Consider the following 21,178-nt stretch of genomic DNA (forward strand, 5'->3'; position numbering starts at 1 on the left):
TTTAGGAGGGCCGGATTGTGGTCAGCGGGGGCAGAAAAAGCCCCGGCCCAGCATTGGTGAGGATAAATACTAGAGGTCGACCGATATAGCGGCCGATATTTGGCCGTTTTGGAGAAATCGGCATCGGCCGATTTTTTTTTTTCCAAATTAGGCCGATTTTTTTTTTTTTCCGGCTCCGGAGCTAGGCCGTGGCCTTTCCTGATGCTGTGACCGCGGCGGCAATCCGCGGATTGCCGCCGCGGTCACAGCATCAGGAAAGGCCGCGGCTTCGGCCTAGCTCCGGAGCCGCGGCCATCTTGGTACACCCTGCGCGGCAGCCAACCAGCGGGCCTGTAACAGCCAATCGGCGGCGGCCGCTGCCGACATCCTCCTCTCTGGGGAAAAAAAACGTCCCCTGACATGCTGCGCGCCCTGCCTCTGCCTACAAACCCCAGAATGCAGCGCGGGCCGGCAGTTACCGGCCCGCGCTGCATTCTGGGATTTGTAGGCAGAGGCAGGGCGCGCAGCATGTCAGGGGACGTTTTTTTTCCCAGAGTGGAGGATGTCGGCAGCGGCCGCCGCCGATTGGCTGTTACAGGCCCGCTCTGCCTTATGGGGATTGTAGGCAGAGGCGGGGCAGCACGTCGGGGCCAGGGACATTGGAACTTTCTTGTGCTGGGACTGGGAAATGGAACGGAGCCTGGAGCGCTCCGCTGGTGGCAGTGAATGACATTGGGCTGTACTGGTGGGCACTGACTTGGTAATGCACTGATGACTTGGTAATGCACTGATGACTTGGTAATGCACTGATGACTTGGTAATGCACTGATGACTTGGTAATGCACTGATTGGCACTGATGAGCGCTGGTGAGCACTGATGAGATGCACTGATGAGGCGATGCACTGGTGGGCACTGATGAGGTGATGCGCTGGTGGGCACTGATGAGGTGATGCGCTGGTGAGATGCACTGGTGGGCACTGATGAGGTGATGCGCTGGTGAGATGCACTGGTGGGCACTGATGAGGTGATGCGCTGGTGAGATGCACCGATGAGGTGATGCACTGGTGAGATGCGCTGGTGAGATGCACTGGTGGGCACTGATGAGGTGGCACTGGTGGGCACTGATAGACACCAATGAGGTGGCCCTGATGGGCACTGGTGGGCACTGATGGGCTGCACTGATGTGGCACTGACAGGCTGCACTCCACCCTAAACAATTATCTCATCTCCACCCTTGGTTTTTGGAGATGAGGGGAAAAAAAAAAAAAAAAAAAAATATCGGCCGCAAAAATCGGCAACACATATCGGCCATCGGCCGCCCCAATTTCCAAATATCGGCATCGGCCAGAGAAAAACCCATATCGGTCTACCTCTAATAAATACATCCTCATAGTTTGCAATCAGTAGGATAAGGAGTAGTGCCCCTATTAGTAGGAGTAATTGTATCTCATCATTGGCATCAGTGGAAGAAAAAGTGCCCCCTTGTTGGAGTCAGTGGGAAGAATAGTGCCTCATATCAGTGGGAGGAATAAAGCCCTGAGGGCCGGATAAAGGCTGGCAAAGGGCCGCAGTTTGGAGACCCCTGACATATACCATGGTACATTGTTGCCTGCAAGCTGTGATTATTATATAGACGGGCTGTGCCCCCTGAAACTCCCTCTCAGCAACTCTATAGTTCAGAAGTCGGACCCTCTGATTTCTGTGACACAGCAGTACATATCCCCATGTGCAGGGATCCCAACAAGGTAAGTCTATGAACTTAAAAGAAAGGATCACTGTGCTTGGGTTTAAAAAAAAAAGTGAGGTTGAAAAGACTCAAGTCCATCCTATGTGTGTTATTATATCAGTATTGCCTTGTATATCCCTGTATTTTGTGGTCGTTCAGGTGCTTATCTAATCGTTTCTTGAAACCATTGATGCCCCCTGCTGAGACCACTGCCTGTGGAAGGGAATTCCACATCCTTGCCTCTTACAGTAAAGAACCCTCTACATAGTTTAAGGTTAAACCTCTTATTTTTTAAGTGGCCACGTGTCTTGTTAAAATCCCTTCCGCAAAAAAGTTTTATCCCTATTGTGGGGTCACCAGTATGGTATTTGTAAATTGAAATCATATCCCCTCTCAAGCGTCTCTTCTCCAGAGAATAAATTCAGTGCTTGCAACCTTTCCTCATAAATAATATCTTCCAGACCCTTTTAGCTTTGTTGCCCTTCTTTGTACTCTCTCCATTTCATCCTTCCTGAGGACTGGTGCCCAGAACTGGACAGCATACTCTAGGTGCGGCTGGACCGGAGTCTTGTAGAGTGGGAAAATAGTTTTTATCTCTGGAGTTAATTTCCTTTTTTAATAGATGCCAATATTCTGTTTGCTTTGTTAGCAACAGCTCCCCCAGAGTTTTAGATTACATGCACTATTTAAACATTTTATACATTGAACCTCATTTGCCATGTAGTTGCACACCTCCTTAATTCAGATCTTTTTGCAAGGTTTCCACATCCTGCGGAGAAGTTATTGCCCTGCTTAGCTTGGTATCTGCAAATGCAGAGATTGCACTGCTTACCCCATCCTCCAGGTTGTTTATGAACAAACTAACAGGATTGGTCGCAGCACAGAACCCTGGAGGACCCCACTACTGAGTACTCCCCATTTATCACCACCCTCTGAACTTGCCCTTGTAGCCAGATTTCAATCCATGTACTCACCCTGAGGTATTTACTAAGAGGCATGGCACAATTGTTTTGTAGTTGTAATTTTTTGACACAGTTTGGAAAATGAAGGGGGGGGGGGGGGGGGGAATATGTGTATGGTCATCATACAGTTGTGTTTATAAGTTTACATACCCTGGCATAATTTATGATTTCTTGGCCATTTTTCAGAGATTATGAAAAGTTTGTTTTATCTTTCATTCATTGTTGGTGTTTGGCTGAAGCCATTTATTAACTACTTCAGATCCGCGCTATGGCCGAAAGACGGCCGCAACGTGGACCTGAACTGCCGGATGGACGTCCTGCTGTTTTCTTCCATGTTGCGCGCCGCTAAGGGCACGCATCGCGGAAAAGCCATGCCCGCTGTCATGCGGGTGCTGATGCCTGGCGGCTGCGATGTCCGCCAGGTACTCACGATCGGCAGTCACAGAGCCAGGGACATGGATGTCTGGGTGTAAACCCAGACATCCACGTCCTGTCAGGGAGAGGAGACAGATGCTGTGTCCCTTGAACATAGGGACACAGATTGGTACCTCCCCCTGTCAGTCTCCCCCTGTCAGTCTCCTCCCCCCACAGTAAGAATCACTCCCAGGGAACACATTTAACCCCTTGATCGCCTCCCTAGTGTTAACCCCTTCCCCTCCAGTCACATTTATACAGTAATCGGTGCATATTTATAGCACTGTTCGCTGTATAAATGTGAATGGTCCCAAATTAGTCTCAAAAGTGTCCGATGTGTCCGCCGCAATATCGCAGTCCTGGCAAAAATCGCAGATAACCGCCATTACTATTTAAAAAACGAAAAAAAAAGTCAGAAACCAACCCCCTATTTTGTAGGCGCTATAACTTGCGCAAACCAATCAATAAACGCTTAGTGTTGTTTTTTTTTTCCTTTTTCTTATAATTTTTGGTCTTTATTTGTTTATAGCGCAAAAAATAAAAACCGCAGAGGTGATCAAATGCCACCAAAAGAAAGCTCTTTTTTTGAGGAAAAAAATTATAAAAATGTCATTTGGGTACAGTGTTGTATGACCGCAATTGTCATTCAAAGTACGTCAGCACTGAAAGATGAAAACTGGTCTGGGCAGGAGGGGGGTTTAAGTGCCCAGTAAGGAAGTGGTTAATCAACTGTGTTTTACTCTTCTTTTTTTTTTTTTTTTTTTTTTTAAATCATCACAACAGAAACTACCCAAATGACCCTGATCAAAAGTTTACATGCCCTGGTGATTTTGGCCTGATAAAATGCACACAAGTTGACACAAAAGGGTTTGAATGGCTATAAAAGGTAACCATCCTCACCTGTGATCTGTTTGCTTGTAATTTTGTGTGTGTGTGTGTGTGTCTTTAAAAGGTCAATGAGTTTCTGTACTCCTGACAGACCCTTGCATCTTTCAATTTTTCATCCAGTGCTGCACTGATGTTTCTGGATTCTGAGTCATGGGGAAAGCAAAAGAATGGCATAAGGATCTGCAGGAAAAGGTAGTTGGACTGTATAAAACAGGAAAGGGATATAAAAAGAGATCCAAGGAATTGAGAATGCCAATCAGCAGTGTTCAAACTCTAATCAAGAAGTGAAAAATGAGGGGTTCTTTTGAAACCAAACCACGGTCAGGTAGACCAACTGAAATTTCAGCCACAACTGCCAGGAAAATTGTCCGGGATGCAAAGAAAAACCCACAAATGACTTCAGATGAAATACAGGACTCAAAACATGTGGTGCGACTGCTTCAAGATGCATAAGGAGACATGGTCGAGTTGCAAGAAGGCCATTACTACACAAATGCCACAAAGTATCTTGCTTACAGTACGCCAAATGGCACAGAAATAAGCCTCAAACCTTCTGGCACAAAGTCATTTGGAGTGGTGAGTCCAAAATGTTGCCTTTTGGCCACAACCATAAACACTACATTTGGAGAGGCGTAAACGATGCCTATGATGAAAGGTACACCATTCCTACTGTGAAACACGGAGGTGGATCACTGATGTTTTGGTGATGTGAGCTACAAGGGCACAAGAAATTTGGTCAAACATTGATGGCAAGATGACTGATGTTATCAAATAATACTGGAGGAATATTTTGCATTCATCAGCCAGAAAGCTGCTCATTGGATGTACTTGGACGTTCCAACATGACAATGATCCAAAACACAAGGCCAAATCGACCTGTTGGCTACAGCAGAATAAAGTGAAGGTTCTGCAGTGGCCATCTCAGTCTCCTGACCTCAATATCATTGAGCCACTCTGGGGAAATCTCAAATATGCAGTTTGTGCAAGACAACTAAAGAATTTACAGGAGCTGGAGGCTTTTTGCCAAGAGGAATTGGCAGCTTTACCATTTGAGAAGATAAAGAGCCTCATCCACAAATACCACAAAAGACTTCAAGCTGTCATTGATGTTAAAGGGGGCAATACACGGTATTAAGAACTGGGATATGTAAACTTTTGATCAGGGTCATTTGATCAATGAAAATAGAAAACTATTCAGCGCTGGAAAACAATAAACAAAATATGCAAGCCAGCACTAAGGATAAATTCAAATAAAAATTCCCAAATGACATGTGTAATAAGACAGTGCAGCGCAAAACAATATATTTAATAAATTGCAATAAGTCCATGAGTGATCATAGAAAGGAATAAATCTAAAATAATGCATCAAAAAAAAATAAGAAGTCCATCAGTGATAGGGTGAACGAGAAATCCAACAGAATTTCAACAAAATGGTGCAGATTCCAGACTAGTGACCATAGAAAGAGATCCTTCACCAGAGAAGAACAGATGGCCTCTCACCTCAGTAATTCGACCCTCAAGGAGTCACACAGCATAATAAGTAATCAGGAATCCAGATAAATGGCAAACAGCAGCTCATGGACAACTCCGGATGTCAGTCATAGACTCAGCATGTGTGGACATATAAAAGAAAGGAGAGATCTAATGCTCTCAGTAGCAGCAAGTGTGTATTTATTAAAAGCAGTAGAAAAACACTCACATGATTATGCACTCATAACCTGAGTGCAGGTACACAGGCAGATGATACAACAAGCGTGTGCAGTTCAGAAAGAAAGCGGTGATCGGGTGACGTCAGCACATAGCTCCTCTCCCTCGTACGTTACATCCCATGAGCGGGACTTCATCAGCGTCGGGTGTGGAGATAGTGAAGACAACCCGCAGATACAAGCCTATATACCATGCAGGGGCGTGGTTATGGCAACTGCCAGAAACAATCAGGCTAATCAACAGAACAGCCTGTGAAGCAACCCACATAGTAAGCTTAATATTAACCAGTGCACAAGGGCCACAGCAAACCGGGCTCTATGGCAACTGGAATGATCAAGAAAAACACCCATCGATCAGGTCACAGATCGAACGTGAGATTCTTGAAAAATATAAAAAATAAAGGTAAGAGACAAAGTCCCATGATACACAAAATAGCATAGCTCATGCCAGATGCTGCGATCTACCTCTATAAAATTATTGTATAAAATACAGTAACCCACATATACTGAAAGCATATATAAAAGACGTCATATATAAAAAAACGTCAGCCGCGATCACCTTTTCTAAAAGCAGAAATAACATATATAAAAATAATGAATACTACAATAAAATAAACCCTATTTAGAAACAGACATAAAAATATGAAAATAAATTTAAAATACTAGAATCACCTGTTTGAAATAAAACAATTCAAATCAAACTCAACATTTAATCCTGATGGCGAGGTCACCTTGGTCTCATAAATCCAATAGGATTCACGACGACTGAGTTGTCGAATGTAGTGACCACCCCTCCAATGCCTAGAAACTTTTTCTATCCCCCAAAATTTCAGGCTTTTGGGATCTCGATGATGAATCCTGAAGTGTTTGGAGACACTATGCGTTTTAATGCCTCTCAATGTTGCTAACATGCTCGCCTACCCTTACATGCAGCACGAGAGGTGCGCCCCACATATTGGAGGCCACATCCACATTAAGCATGTACACAACACCCTCTGTGGCACATGTAATCAACTGTTTTATAGGGTATTCGGTCTGTGGAACAGAAGGATTTCCGCTTTTTAATATTGGCTTTCGCATGTTTACAAGTCGCACAGCGACCACACGCATAGAAGCCAGAAAGAAAATTAAAAAGTTTAGGTTGAGCTACTATAGGTGGGTCCACAACTCCAGGGGCCAAACAGTCCCTAAGAGAGGGGGCCTTCCTATAAATGAATTGGGGTGGTCAGTAGAACCGGGCCCAATACCTGTCACCCTTAAGGATTGGCCAATGTTTGGCCACAATTCTCTCAAACTTCTTATGTTGGATGTTGTAGTCCAACAACATTTTATAGTTGCTGCCCTTTTCCTCATCCAAAGTCTGGGGCTTATCAGCTATAATAGTGTTCCTTTCTAGAATCCTGACCTTCTCAATCTCTTGTGCAATGGAAGGTTGAGAATAACCCTTAGAGGCGAACCTAGTCGCCAACTCCTGCGACTGTGACACAGTCAGACTCCAAAGAACAATAACTGCGAAGTCTGACAAATTGTCCTCTGGGAATGTTGCACAACCATAGCTTCTGATGGCAACTGGTGAGTGGAATATACCCATTCCGATCAGTTACTTTGAAATGAGTCTCCTTTAAATGTATACACTTGGTGCTTCCTCAGTCACCGCTTTATGGGAGACTGGTCAAGAGCATTTTTTCATTGCACACTTTGGCAGTGGAAACCACCATCATGCAAGTGATTTGAAAAGCTTTCGATTAACAGTGGTCAACGTTATAAGCATGTTTGTGGCATAAAGTGCATAGACAGGGTTTTCTAGCACATCGGAGTTCTTGCAGTATAAAATTGGCTTCCTAAAATCGCATCAGTATGAACTGGTTCACACCAATCAGGACTTACAATTCACATTTTTGGTGGAAGACAAACGTTGACCATCCTTATGAACCCGCTACCACCTCACCTCCATTGCCAAGATAAAGCATGCTGTTGGATGCTTCCCTACAAACGGGCACTGGATGGCTTGTAAAAAGACTATTTTTATGGTGTTTGTTTTTTCTGCAACCTCCCACTTCTGATGCTAGTGCATGGCCTCAGAGCCGCGCAGCAGTGTTGACCAAAGCCGATCTCTGATCTGAATACTGGCCCACTGTGTTTGACCCTGGTGCCATGTGGTCACTGTAACTAGTCAAAGTGATCACATTTAAAGTAAACAATGGCTTTCATTCATGATGCAGTTTTACTCCTGTGATTGGCCAGTAATCACAGGGTACAAGGCTAATCACGGTGACCCTGTACCATGTGATAGCTGTGGACAATCACAGCAGTCACAATCTTAAATCATGGCATCAAGAATGGATGGGGAAGCGGTTAATGCAGATTGTTTTTACTGTAATCTCCACTGTATTAATCGTAGTGTGTTTTAAAAAAAATTAAAGTCCTGATTTTGAGTTGATGACATTATTGATTGATTTTTATTATTATTATTTGTTATAATTTATAATTGGAGGTCGACTGATATGGGTTTTTCTCTGGCCGATGCCGATATTTGGAAATTGGGGCGGCCGATATGTGTTGCCGATTTTAGCGGCCGATATTTTAGGCTGTTTTTTTTTCCCCTCATCTCAAAAAACCTAGGGTGGGGATGAGATAATTGTTTAGGGTGGAGAGGTGGGGTGCAGCCCATCAGTGCCACCTCATTAGTGCCCACCAGTGCAGCCCATCAGTGCCACCTCATTAGTGCCCATCAGTGCCACCTCATTAGTGCCAACCAGTGCATCACCTCACATCAGTACAGCCCAATGTCATTCACTGCCACAGTGCCACCTCATCAATGCCCACCAGCGGAGTGCTCCAGGCACAAGCGAACTCCATTGTCCCTGGCCTTGACGTGCTGCCCCGCCTCTGCCTACAATCCCCAGAATGCAGAGCGGGACTGTAACAGCCAATCGGTGAAGGCCGCTGCCGACATCCTCCACTCTGAAAAAAACGTCCCCTGACGTGCTGCGCGCCCTGCACCTGCCTACAAACCCCAGAATGCAGCGCGGGCTGGCAGTTACCGGCCAGCGCTGCATTCTGGGGTTTGTAGGCAGAGGCAGGGCGCACAGCACGTCAGGGGACATTTTTTTTACAGTGGTACACCCAGCGCTGGTTGGCTGCCGCGCGCTGGGTGTACCAAGATGGCTGCGGCTCCGGAGCTAGGCCGAAGCCGCAGCCTTTCCTGATGCTGTGACCACGGCGGCAATCCGCGGATTGCCGCCGCGGTCACAGCATTAGGAGAGGCTGCGGCTTCGGCCTAGCTCCGGAGCCGTGGCACCACTAGTGGCCATGTTAAATATCGGCCTAATTTTGGATAAAAATCGGCCGATGCCGATTTCTCAAACGGCCAAATATCGGCCGATATATCAGCCTGCCGATATATCGGTCGACCTCCTATTTATAATTATATTATAATTTTGTTATTCAAACTTTTTCATACCCGGGATGCCTACTAGACCATATTTGGTTTGGGGGGGGGGGGGGCACATGACTAGTAGAATACAGAAAAGGTGCTGCTGGGGGGTTTTTTTTTTTTTTTTTTGGGCACAATATTTGAGCAAATATATTTGGGTGGACGTCCTATGACTACGCACCTAAACTGCTGCCCCAGTGCGCTCGTGGGTGTGTGCAGCGCAGCAATCTCTGCAAGACCCCGATCTCTGTAAAGGGCCCGCGGCTCTTTAACCATGTGATCGGCTGTGTCCAATCAAAGAAATGCCGGTAATTGCCTCTTATCGCCTCACACTGACAGTGTGTCGCGAGGAGAGCTGATCAGTGCCATCTCCTCGCAGGGGACATCCAGACCTGTAATCGGGGCACTGATCATCAATCAGTGCCCAATAGTTATGCCAGTCAGTGCCGCCCTTCAGTAAAGGAGAAAAAATATTTATTTACAAAATTTACTGAGAGAAACAAACTTTTTTTTTTTCCCCCCTTATCGTCTTTCAGGACAGCACCTTGAGAGCGTGGCTCCACCCACTTGACAGGAAACACCTCCACCAAACTTCTTAAAAGGGAGGCTCCTTCCACTTATCAGTCTGTGTTTCCTCCAGGGGGAACACATGTGGGGGTTAGGAGCTCTCTAGGTACTACCTGGGAGGTCATGTCTCCCTACTCCACCTGTTTTTTTTTTTTCTTACCAGAGTCTGTCCCTCCCATTCACTGAATAGAGGGCCTTGTGCATGGGCTTCTTCTCCCTCATCGGTGCTCAGTGGAGCCAGGGACTGCTCCGGGATACTACTCCTTGGCAAGGTAGATGGCGCGGACATCTTTTTTTCCGGTACGGGCAGCCGAACCCCGCCGCCATCTTCGGAAGGTCAGTCAGGCTGCTTCCCCCGGCTGTGGTTAAAAACCTGGCCGGGGGACACAGCATCTAAAAACAAGCTGTGTGGAGTACCTTTCCAAGGGAATTTATTGTTTTGGCCCGATTTTAGATGCAGTGCTCGACAGAACTGCAGACAAGAAGAAATCTTTTCCTGTCGAGAAGAAAAAATAGACAGGCAAAAGTTTTTTTTCGTCCTGCAAGGGCTCAAGAACAAAACAAGCCTCAAGAGAGGAAGAAAGGTTGGTCAGGGCAGAAGGGAAAAGGCAAAGGTAATGTACTTTTTCATCCTCCTGCGGCAACCAGCAAAACACAATGACAACCGGTTGCAGGTGGGGGGAAGACTTCAACGTTTCTCCCTTTTTTTTTTTTTTTTTTTTTTTTTTTTGGCAAGCATAACAGAGAATCAGTATATTCTCTCTATGCTGTCCCAAGGTTACAGAATAGAGTCCTCGGACCCTCCCCCAGAGAGGTACCTGTTGACAAATCTACCAAGAGATATAGTCAAGTCCCTAGCAATAAAGAGCCTATTGAAGGATGTGATGTAACTCAAGTACCACAGGGGGAGCTTTATCAGGGGTTTTATTCCCACGTATTCATAATAAAGAAGCCTTCCGGAAGTTTCAGACTTTTTCTCAACCTGAAGCCGCTGAACAGATCAGTCCTATACAAAAAAATCTGTATGGACTTAATCTTCACGGTCAAATTTTTTTTTGACAAAGGATTGCTTTATGGCATCAATCAACCTGCGAGATGCCTATCTGCATATCCCCATAGCCCCTCAATCCCAAAAATGTCTAAGATTGGCGGTAAACATGCGGAAAAGAGGTCGTGCATCTCCAATTCAAAGCCCTCCCCTTCGGCCTTTCCTCGGCTTCGAGAATATTTACAAAGAAAAATTGTTGGAGGATCTCGAAAGAGCTTGCAGTCATCTAGAAGCCTTGGGCTGGATCATAAATATGGAAAAATCAAATTTCAACCCAACCCAAGAGGCCCAATTTCTGGGGTATCAGATAAGCTCAGTGCAGCAGAGAATTTTTCTCCCAGAAGACAAAAAACTGAAGATACCAAGGGTCGTAGCCTCCTTACGGACAAATCAAGAGCTATCGGTCAGACAAGTAATGTCAGCCCTGGGAACCCTTACCTCTATGCCAGAGGTGCAGTGGGCAAGGCTTCACTTCAGACCGCTTCTTTTTCCTCCTGAAAATATGGGATCACAGGACAGAATCTCTGGAGGCAAAGGTAAAAATCCCCACCAAAGTAAAACGATCGCGTTGGTGGTGAAGCAAAAACCTTTCAGCAAGCCTGTTATGGTTATTTCCAATAGAAAAAGTGTTAACGACAGACGCCAGCCTATGGGGATGGGGGGCACACCTGGGTCAGAACTATGCTTAGGGTGTTTGGTCCCGGTCAGAAGCAGAAAGTTCCAATTGGAGAGAACTAAGGGCAGTGGCCTTGGCTTTGGATGCCTTCTCCGCGGACCTTCAAGGTATCCATGTTCAAGTCTTCTCAGACAATGCCACTACCATAGCCTACCTAAACAGGCAAGGAGGCACAAGAAGCATGACACTTCAGCTTCTCGCCTCAGACATCCTAAACTGGGCAGAAAATCATTTGCTGCCTTATCAGCGGTCCACCTCAAAGGTACTTTACATATAGTGGCAGATTTTCTAAGCAGAAGACTGATTCAGGAAGCAGAATGGACCCTAAATCCAGAAGTCTTCACAATGATCATCTGAGCCTGGGGCCAACCACAAATAGACCTTGTGTCAGAAAATACGCAACTTCCGGTCTTTTTTTTCCCATTCACAGAAACGACAGTTCCCAGGGAACAGATGCATTAATACAGCTTTGAAACCTTCAGCTGGCTTACGCCTTCCCTCCGTTTCAACTAATTCCGTTGGTACTGAGGAAGATGCAGAAGGAGAAGGTGAAAGTAATTCTAATTACTTCATTCTGACCAAAAAGGGCTTGGTTTACCACGATTCTTCGAATGGCAGTCAGGCCGACTTGGCAGGACTTACTTCTACAGGGTCCGTTATACCATCTGGAGGTAGCCTGTCTGATCCTAACGGCGTGGTATCTGAGAGGCAGTTTTTGAGACGAAAAGGTCTGTCTGGACCACTTGTGACTACCTTGCTTTCCAGTAGAAAGGTGGTTACCAGGAAGATCTATGCTAAATACTGAAAGGTCTACAACTCCTGGTGTCACTCGTCCTAATAGAGTGGTGAAAAATCTAGTGTCAATTATGGAATTTCTTCAGAATGGAGCAGAAAAAGGCTGGGCAGTCAGTACACTTAAAGTGCAGATACCCGCATTGGGAGTTTTTCTGGAAAGGCCTATATCTTCAGAGCCGTTAGTGTCAAGATTTTTCAAGGCGCTTTCTAGGTCCAGGAACAGCTCCCGTGCGACACTTCCCCAGTTGGGATTTGTCGTGGTTCTTCAGACACTATCTAAGGAACCCTTTGAACTGCTACAAGATGTTTCTCTGAAGTACCTTGCTCTCAAAACGGTGTTCCTAGTGGCAATTACGACAGCCAGTAGAATCGGTGAGCTGCAAGACCTCTCAAAGAACCCTTCCTATCCATCTACACGAACAGGGTTGTACTAAAGACTGATTCAGCCTTTCTACCAACAGTGGCGTCGGCCCTCAACCGGTCGCAGGAAATTGTCATACCGACCTCTGCTCTAACCCATCAGGGGAGAAGGAACACCAATTCCACATGTTGGATGTGAGAAGAACCTTACTACATTACCTTTGAAGTGACCAAGGATTTTCGATCTCAGATTCCTTGTTCATACTTTTTCAGGGAAAAGGGCCACCAAGCGTCTAAGTGGTCAATAGCTAGATGGCTAAAAACGCTATTCTGGAAGCCTACTCCCAAGCAGGGTTATCTCCCCCATTGGGAATTAGAGCACACTCTACTAGAGCTCAGGCCACTACATGGGCAGAAATAGCTGGTGCCACCAAGATCAGATGCAAGGATCTTCTGTCAGCAAGCAATCAGGCTTTTTGGCAAGAAAGGTCTTGCAGACTGTGGTCCCTGCCTAAGTGGTAAGTCTGTTATCCTCTCAAGGTGCTGTCCTCAAAGACAATAAGGGAAAAGTCAAGTTAGACTTGCTTGTTTTCCATGAGTCTTTCAGGACAGCAGCAAACTGTCCTTATTGTTTTGAATATTATGTTGTGACTAACCATACTCTGATTATGTGTTCCAGCTTGGACCGGAGGTTTCTCTACTACTACTACTACTACTACTATTATGTAGAAGGAGCCCTCCCTTTAAGAAGTTTGGAGGTGTGTTTCCTGTCAAGTGGTTTGTAAATTGCCCTGGGCAGGAAAGGGGTAAAGGTGCCCTGTAGGCAAGTTGTTAAAGACCCCTCCCCAACTAAAAAAAAAAAGTGTGTGTGTGTGTATATAATATTATTATTTATTTATTTATATAAATATATATATATATATATATATATATATATATATATATATAAGAAAGCAAATGGCCAGTAGAATAAAAAGGTGCTACTGATTTTTAAGGCAGCGCAATATTTGTGCAAATGTTTTATCAAACTATTTTTGCTAAAATACACAATCCTTTTAAAAAAACACTTAATACGTAACTACGTTCATGTTTGTATGGGCCGCAATTGTGTTCCGTTTGTATGCAAGACATGTTCCGGCCAATGCCCTTCAGACAAAAGTCCAAGGGCTTTGTCTCCTGAAAACCTGATCGTGTGTGTACGAGGCTTTACAGCTTTAAGGATTTAAAAAAAAAAAAAAAAAAAAACATTTTCTGAACGCACATGACCTGTAGAATAATAAAAGTGCTACTGATTTGTTTGGGCCCTGCAATATTTGCGCAAATGTTCAGATCGCTATTTTTTAACACAAAATGCACTAAAACCATTAATGGTGCACATAAACGCAACATAACTTACAAAATTCCAGTTAAATAACTACTAAAGCATCATTCACATGTGGTGTACTCCAGGGCTCGACAAATCCCGTCGCCATGGCGACTAGAAATAGGGTCCTGGCGACTTGGCCTTGAAGGGGGGCAAAATTTTTTTTAAAAAAAATTGTGAGCTGGCGCCATCTGTGTGAGCTGTTGGTATTACAAGTTAAGCATTACAAGTTAAACAGCAATTCTAATGTAATTTTTCACTGCCATCTTCTTCCCTCTAATTAGAACCCCCAAACATTATATATATTTTTTATCCTAACACCCTAGAGAATAAAATGGCCATCGTTGCAATACTTTCTGTCACGCCGTATTTGCGCAGCGGTCTTACAAGCGCACTTTTTTGGGAAACAAATTACACTTTTTTTTTTTATTAAAAAATAAGACCGTAAAGTTATCCCCATTTCTTTTAAAAAATTATTAAAGATAATGTTACGCCGAGTAAATTCATACCCAACATGTCACGCTTCAAAATTGCGTCCGCTCGTGGAATGCCGACAAACTTTTACCCTTTAAAATCTTCATAGGCGACGTTTAAAAAAATCTACAGGTTGCATGTTTTGAGTTAGAGGAGGTCTAGGGCTAGAATTATTGCTCTACCAATTCGCAGCGATACCTCACATGTGTGGTTTGAACACCGTTTACATATGCGGGCGCTGCTCACGTATGTGTTCGCTTCTGCGCACAAGCTCGTCGGACGTGGTGCGTTTTCTGGCTCCTAACTTTTTTAGCTGGCTCCTAGATTCCAAGCAAATTTGTCAAACCCTGGTGTACTCCATGGAGAGCATATTTACCTGCACAGGTGTTCTGTGCATTCCCATACAGGCAGTCCTATTTCTGTTATTTGGGATGCAACAGCTTGTACAGACATAGCTGCTGTTCTCATCTGACATTTGTGTGGGTACATGACTATGAACGCAGACGCTGTGAGCTCAGGGACGTGCAGACGGACCTACACGGATGTAAAATTGGGAGCAACAGCAATGTTCATTCAGTTGCTACATCCCCCCCCCCCCCCCAAATGACATCAATGGGATTTCCTGCACAGAGATGCACGGAACACCTGTGCATCCAAGTAAAGTTACGCTGTGTATGCCCTGTGAGCAAGGCCTTAGCCCCATTTTCACACAACAGACAAATTGGATCTGCCTGTCTGTTTTCCAGTCGGGACCACCCATTGTTTTTCTGTGGAGAGGCTGATGTAAATGGACATGTGTCCTTTTTACACCCACCTGCATCCGGTCCAGTCTGCTAGAAACGGCCAGATGGGGGGGGGGGGGGATCCCCTTACCCCCCATCGCTTATCCATCTAGCAGATTGGATCGGATGGTAGGGGGTCCATCTCCATTTGACTGCCCCATAGAGAACAGCGGGCTGTGTCAGTGTCCACTCTGCATCAGCGAAGAGGACGTAGACCTGTCATCTGCCTGCTCAGAGCGGATCAGCAGACAGATTACCCTCTGAGGAGGTGGATCTACTTGACAGTCCGCTCCATCTAAAAGGGGGTCATACCAGGAGCTGCTGGTTCATTCCCCCCCCCCCCAAGCCTCATGATTGGGGCCTGGGGGGGGGGGGGGGGGCTTCGGTTTGTTTGTCGTCCCCCCCCCCCCCCTCAAAAACAAAGTTTAGCACCAGCCACACTTGGTCGTTCTATGTTTACTTTTTTGATGAGATATCAGAGGTCCAAACAGACCCCCATTTCATTATTATTGAAGACAGAAAAGGACAGAAGATGGTCCCTTTCTCTGCAGCACTTTACTTTGAATAAGGCATCTGTATCGAGATTCATTAACTGACAGTCTGATACAGGGTAACACTCGCAGTTTACTATGTATCAGCTGTCAGTGGACATGGAGCCATCGCTGCCTATGCCCACTGTACTGGGTGGGGGGGGGGGTGGGCTTGGTAAATGCATGTTTACCAAGCCCCAACTTCACCGCCACCTCGCCGTAGCTTAGTGTGGGCAGCAGCTAAGGTGGTGGCAGGGGGAAGGAGGGGGATGCAGCTTTTCTGTACAGCTATCACTACACTCCTGTGCTCTCTGGAGAGATTCAGTCTTGTCATTAACAGCATCTCTGCCTGCCCCTCCCCTCTGCTGTTCTTTCACAGAAGGCTTTGTATTTGATGATTGGGAAGGAGCTGACACAGTGGCTGGCATGCAACCCTGCAGCCACTGGAGCTAAAACCAAAAGCTCCAGGTCAGTGTGACGGAAGTATAGCGATGTGTGTGTTTGTTTTTTTTTTTTCTGACATGATGATGTAAAGAGGAGTCAATTGGGTGGCATGCACCTGATTAGACCCAAAGTAATGTCGAATTTTTTGCAAAGTGGCAGCATTCATGTTTAGCTTTAGAGCAGCCTACTAGTGTTTTGAGACCACTGTATATTTTTTTTATTATTATTATTATTATTATTATTATTATTATTATTATTATTATTATTATTATCATTATTATAGACTTTTTTTTTTCTTTGTAATTAAGAATTCTGCGGTCACAGAATTCACGTTTTTTCGTCCTATCAATACAACATTAGTTATAATTGACAATCCAGCATAAGCTGACTTGAAAAATCTTTAATTTTGTGAGTGCTGCCTGTCTGCTTGGCTGTCTCTTTGAAGAACTTTTCAGCATGCGGTTTTCCAAGTACAACTTTATCCTATGGTACTTTGCTGTCTCAAAGCAGTAATTCTTGTACTGACTTTGCCTTCTGAAACTCCTCTTTAGCTCCTCCTGTAGTTCATTAGGCTGCTCTGAAATGTCACACAGCAGTACTTACTCAGAGAATGTTAATACGAAAACGCCAATTTTAAATTTGTGGGAATACAAACTTTTAGTTTCATATTAATAGGAACAGGCTAGAAATATCTGAAATTCTGGAGTGTGGCCAACTACCGGGATGTGAAGGGGCACATCACTGGAGCACTCTCCTTCCTGCGCTGATCCTCATCAGATCCTGCTGACCCGACCGTTCGCACGGGGCTCTTGCTGCCTCCTGGGCGATCATGCAACACCTGGGGGGGATGTCAAATACGACCTGGCCATGGAGGATGCACTGGGTTTCCAGCCGCCTGTGTGCAGAAGCAAGGTGGCAGATGGACACAGCTACCCGTACCCCCCCCCTGCAACGTTTCAGGTTGGGGTGACTCCCAGCACCCTCTTACTCCTAGCCCTGCTGAATACCCCCCTGCTATCTCCCCCCAGAGGACACAGACCCTACCTCTCCCAGTAATGATCATGCTGCTGTACTCTTTGCAGAACCTACACTGTGACAAATCTTGGAAGCCATTAGCATAGCCATACTTCACTGACCACACAGTTGGACGCTATAATAATGGATTTATCCTTTTTTAATTCTAATAGTTTTTATTTTTTTATTTTTTTTTTATTTTGCGGTTTTAACAGACGTAACACAGACTTGGACACCATATGACATCTTATTGACACAATACAGGGAGTGCAGAATTATTCGGCAAATGAGTATTTTGACCACATTATCCTCTTTATGCATGTTGTCTTACTCCAAGCTGTATAGGCTCGAAAGCCTACTACCAATTAAGCATATTAGGTGATGTGCATCTCTGTAATGAGAAGGGGTGTGGTCTAATGACATCAACACCCTATATCAGGTGTGCATAATTATTAGGCAACTTCCTTTCCTTTGGCAAAATGGGTCAAAAGAAGGACTTGACAGGCTCAGAAAGTCAAAAATAGTGAGATATCTTGCAGAGGGATGCAGCACTCTTAAAATTGCAAAGCTTCTGAAGCGTGATCATCGAACAATCAAGCGTTTCATTCAAAATAGTCAACAGGGTCGCAAGAAGCGTGTGGAAAAACCAAGGCGCAAAATAACTGCCCATGAACTGAGAAAAGTCAAGCGTGCAGCTGCCAAGATGCCACTTGCCACCAGTTTGGCCATATTTCAGAGCTGCAACATCACTGGAGTGCCCACAAGCACAAGGTGTGCAATACTCAGAGACATGGCCAAGGTAAGAAAGGCTGAAAAACGACGACCACTGAACAAGACACACAAGCTGAAACGTCAAGACTGGGCCAAGAAATATCTCAAGACTGATTTTTCTAAGGTTTATGGACTGATGAAATGAGAGTGAGTCTTGATGGGCCAGATGGATGGGCCCGTGGCTGGATTGGTAAAGGGCAGAGAGCTCCAGTCCGACTCAGACGCCAGCAAGGTGGAGGTGGAGTACTGGTTTGGGCTGGTATCATCAAAGATGAGCTTGTGGGGCGTTTTCGGGTTGAGGATGGAGTCAAGCCCAACTCCCAGTCCTACTGCCAGTTTCTGGAAGACACCTTCTTCAAGCAGTGGTACAGGAAGAAGTCTGCATCCTTCAAGAAAAACATGATTTTCATGCAGGACAATGCTCATCACACGCGTCCAAGTACTCCACAGCGTGGCTGGCAAGAAAGGGTATAAAAGAAGAAAAAGTAATGACATGGCCTCCTTGTTCACCTGATCTGAACCCCATTGAGAACCTGTGGTCCATCATCAAATGTGAGATTTACAAGGAGGGAAAACAGTACACCTCTCTGAACAGTGTCTGGGAGGCTGTGGTTGCTGCTGCACGCAATGTTGATGGTGAACAGATCAAAACACTGACATAATCCATGGATGGCAGGCTTTTGAGTGTCCTTGCAAAGAAAGGTGGCTATATTGGTCACTGATTTGTTTTTGTTTTGTTTTTGAATGTCAGAAATGTATATTTGTGAATGTTCAGATGTTATATTGGTTTCACTGGTAAAAATAAATAATTGAAATGGGTATATATTTGTTTTTTGTTAAGTTGCCTAATAATTATGCACAGTAATAGTCACCTGCACACACAGATATCCCCCTAAAATAGCTAAAACTAAAAACAAACTAAAAACTACTTCCAAAAATATTCAGCTTTGATATTAATTCGTTTTTTGGGTTCATTGAGAACATGGTTGTTCAATAATTAAATTAATCCTCAAAAATACAACTTGCCTAATAATTCTGCACTCCCTGTATGTCATAGGACATGCATAACCACTGATTCGAACAGTATTTTACAATCCCCCTTAAGGGTGTCGTGCATAATACATGAGTAGGAAATACCCTCTGTAGTCGAATATGCCTGGAGGGCTAACTTATGTAAAAACCGTAAAAGTATGTCGGTGAACAAAAAAAACCTAAGCTAAAATAAAAAAAATCAGAACAAAAACCAGGGTAGGGGTAACAGTAAGTGCAGTCAGTAAGTTACCATTCGCAATAAACCTTAATCCATCATATCAACCATGTACAAGGTAGAACTTAATTCAAGGTGGGTTAATTTGGGTTGTGGCTTTATATCACTCGTTCCAAGGTCCCCATATCTTAATAATTTCTGGGTATTTACCCAAGCCTGAGGCAAATAATTGTTCATACGAGTCGTGAGTATTATTTGAATGACTTCCGAGAGCTTTGGATATGGGGAGGTCTTCCAGTGTCTAACCAAGGCAAGTCTAGCAGCCGAAAAGATGTGGGACATCAACGTTCTCAGATGGTAGGGGGACAGATCTATACCTAGAGACAGCAACGCCAACCCTGGGGATAGGACCAGATTAATTTTACGTTCATGTGTTATAAGGTCTTGGATCAGCGTCCAATACCATGTCAAAGTGGGACAAGACCAAAAAGAATGTGAAACAGCGTACCGGTTTCCCCACAGCCACTCCAGCATCTAGGAGATATCCCTCAAGCGAACTTAGACAATCTATATGGGTTGCGATACCATCTTAATAAAATCTTTTGGAACAGTTCCCAGAGATTAACACATTTGGTAGAGGAGTAAGTTACCTTCAGAGCTATTTGCCACTGATCCTCATAGTACACCTCATTGAAGTCCCTTTGCCAGGCTTGCTTATTAGGAGATTTGGTGAACACTAGTTTAGTTTATCTTGGAGATAATAGAACAGTGATATGCCTCTAATATGTTCATGTTTCGCTAAATAATATTGGGTTATATGCCAAGGAAGGAAGGTGAAAAGGTTGGCACGCTGCTTCAGTTGTTGCGATATTTGAACAGATCTATAATCAGTCGGGGGGGGGGGGGGATAGAAAACTTTAATTGAAAAGCCCTGAAAGTCTTAAGCGCGGGCCCCACATAGAATTAGGGGACTTGTAACTCCCTACCAGGCCCCCAACCTGCCAGAAAGATACCAGGTATGAAGAGGGTCAGAGCTGTCAACGGAAATTTCAGTGGGGTAAGCTTGCCCTTGGGAGGTACATGTGATAGTGTTCGCCAAGTGTCAATAGATGCTTTTATGGTCTGTCCCACATCAGAGGACATACGGGGAGGACATACGCGGAAGGAAAGTACTTGAGATTAGATAGTTGTACAGATTACGACCTAGAATCTGTTTCAGTTCGACTAGCCCATAGCGGTGGTGTAGAGTAAACAAACCATTCCTTCGGTTGTGCCAAAATCGAGGCTGTATAATGGTCCCTGATAGGTGTATGGCCCACTCTTCCCGCTTTCCTATGCTTCAAATCTTGCTGAATGCACAACGTGCCCACCCCCCCCCCCCCCAGAGGAACTTCTCAATAATGGATTGTGCCGAGTGGAAAAAGGAGACTGGAACCGGAATCGGTAGGAAAATAAAAGCTGCGGGAGAATTTGCATCTTGAAAGCGGCCAGGGGTCCAGACCAGGATAATTCTAATTTTGCCAGAGTACTCAACTTGACATGAAGTAATTGCAAAAGTGGGGTGTGATTTTCTTTTCATTATCTCAAAAGTTGTGGGGGTGAGGGTAATGCCTAAATATGAGATGCCTTCCACGTATAGGGAAACCTTGTACTAAGACCATTTTTAGTTTAAGCAGGTACTCCCAGTCCTAAAATATGAGATTTGGTCTCATTAACTTTGTAATACGACACTGATGTAAACAGCTGTAATGCTTGATGGACCGAAGCTAGGGAGGACTCGACATTAGTAAGCATCAAAATGTCATCTGCAAAAAGGCTTATAGTATGTTGTGAGTCTGACCGTGAAGCCACTTATCCCGTTATGTGAACGTATGTAAGTTGCCAAGGGCTCCATAAGGAGATTAAATATAAGGAGGGAATGTGGGCACCCCTGACGGGTCCCATTAGATATATTGAGAGGCTTGGAAATCATCCCTGATATATACACCTGGGCCGAGGGAGTCGTATAAAGTGCCATGATGGCTGAGTGTATTTT

At 44.8% G+C, this 21,178-nt stretch overlaps 1 protein-coding gene across 4 annotated transcripts in view; it reads left to right on the forward strand.

Moving 5' to 3' along the window:
* MARF1 (meiosis regulator and mRNA stability factor 1) overlaps nt 1–21,178 on the forward strand; it is a 444,629-nt gene that overhangs the window by 29,699 nt on the left and 393,752 nt on the right. The window lies entirely within an intron of this gene.

The sequence above is a fragment of the Rana temporaria genome, chromosome 6 (assembly GCF_905171775.1).
Source record: "Rana temporaria chromosome 6, aRanTem1.1, whole genome shotgun sequence".
Taxonomy (NCBI): Eukaryota; Metazoa; Chordata; class Amphibia; order Anura; family Ranidae; genus Rana; species Rana temporaria.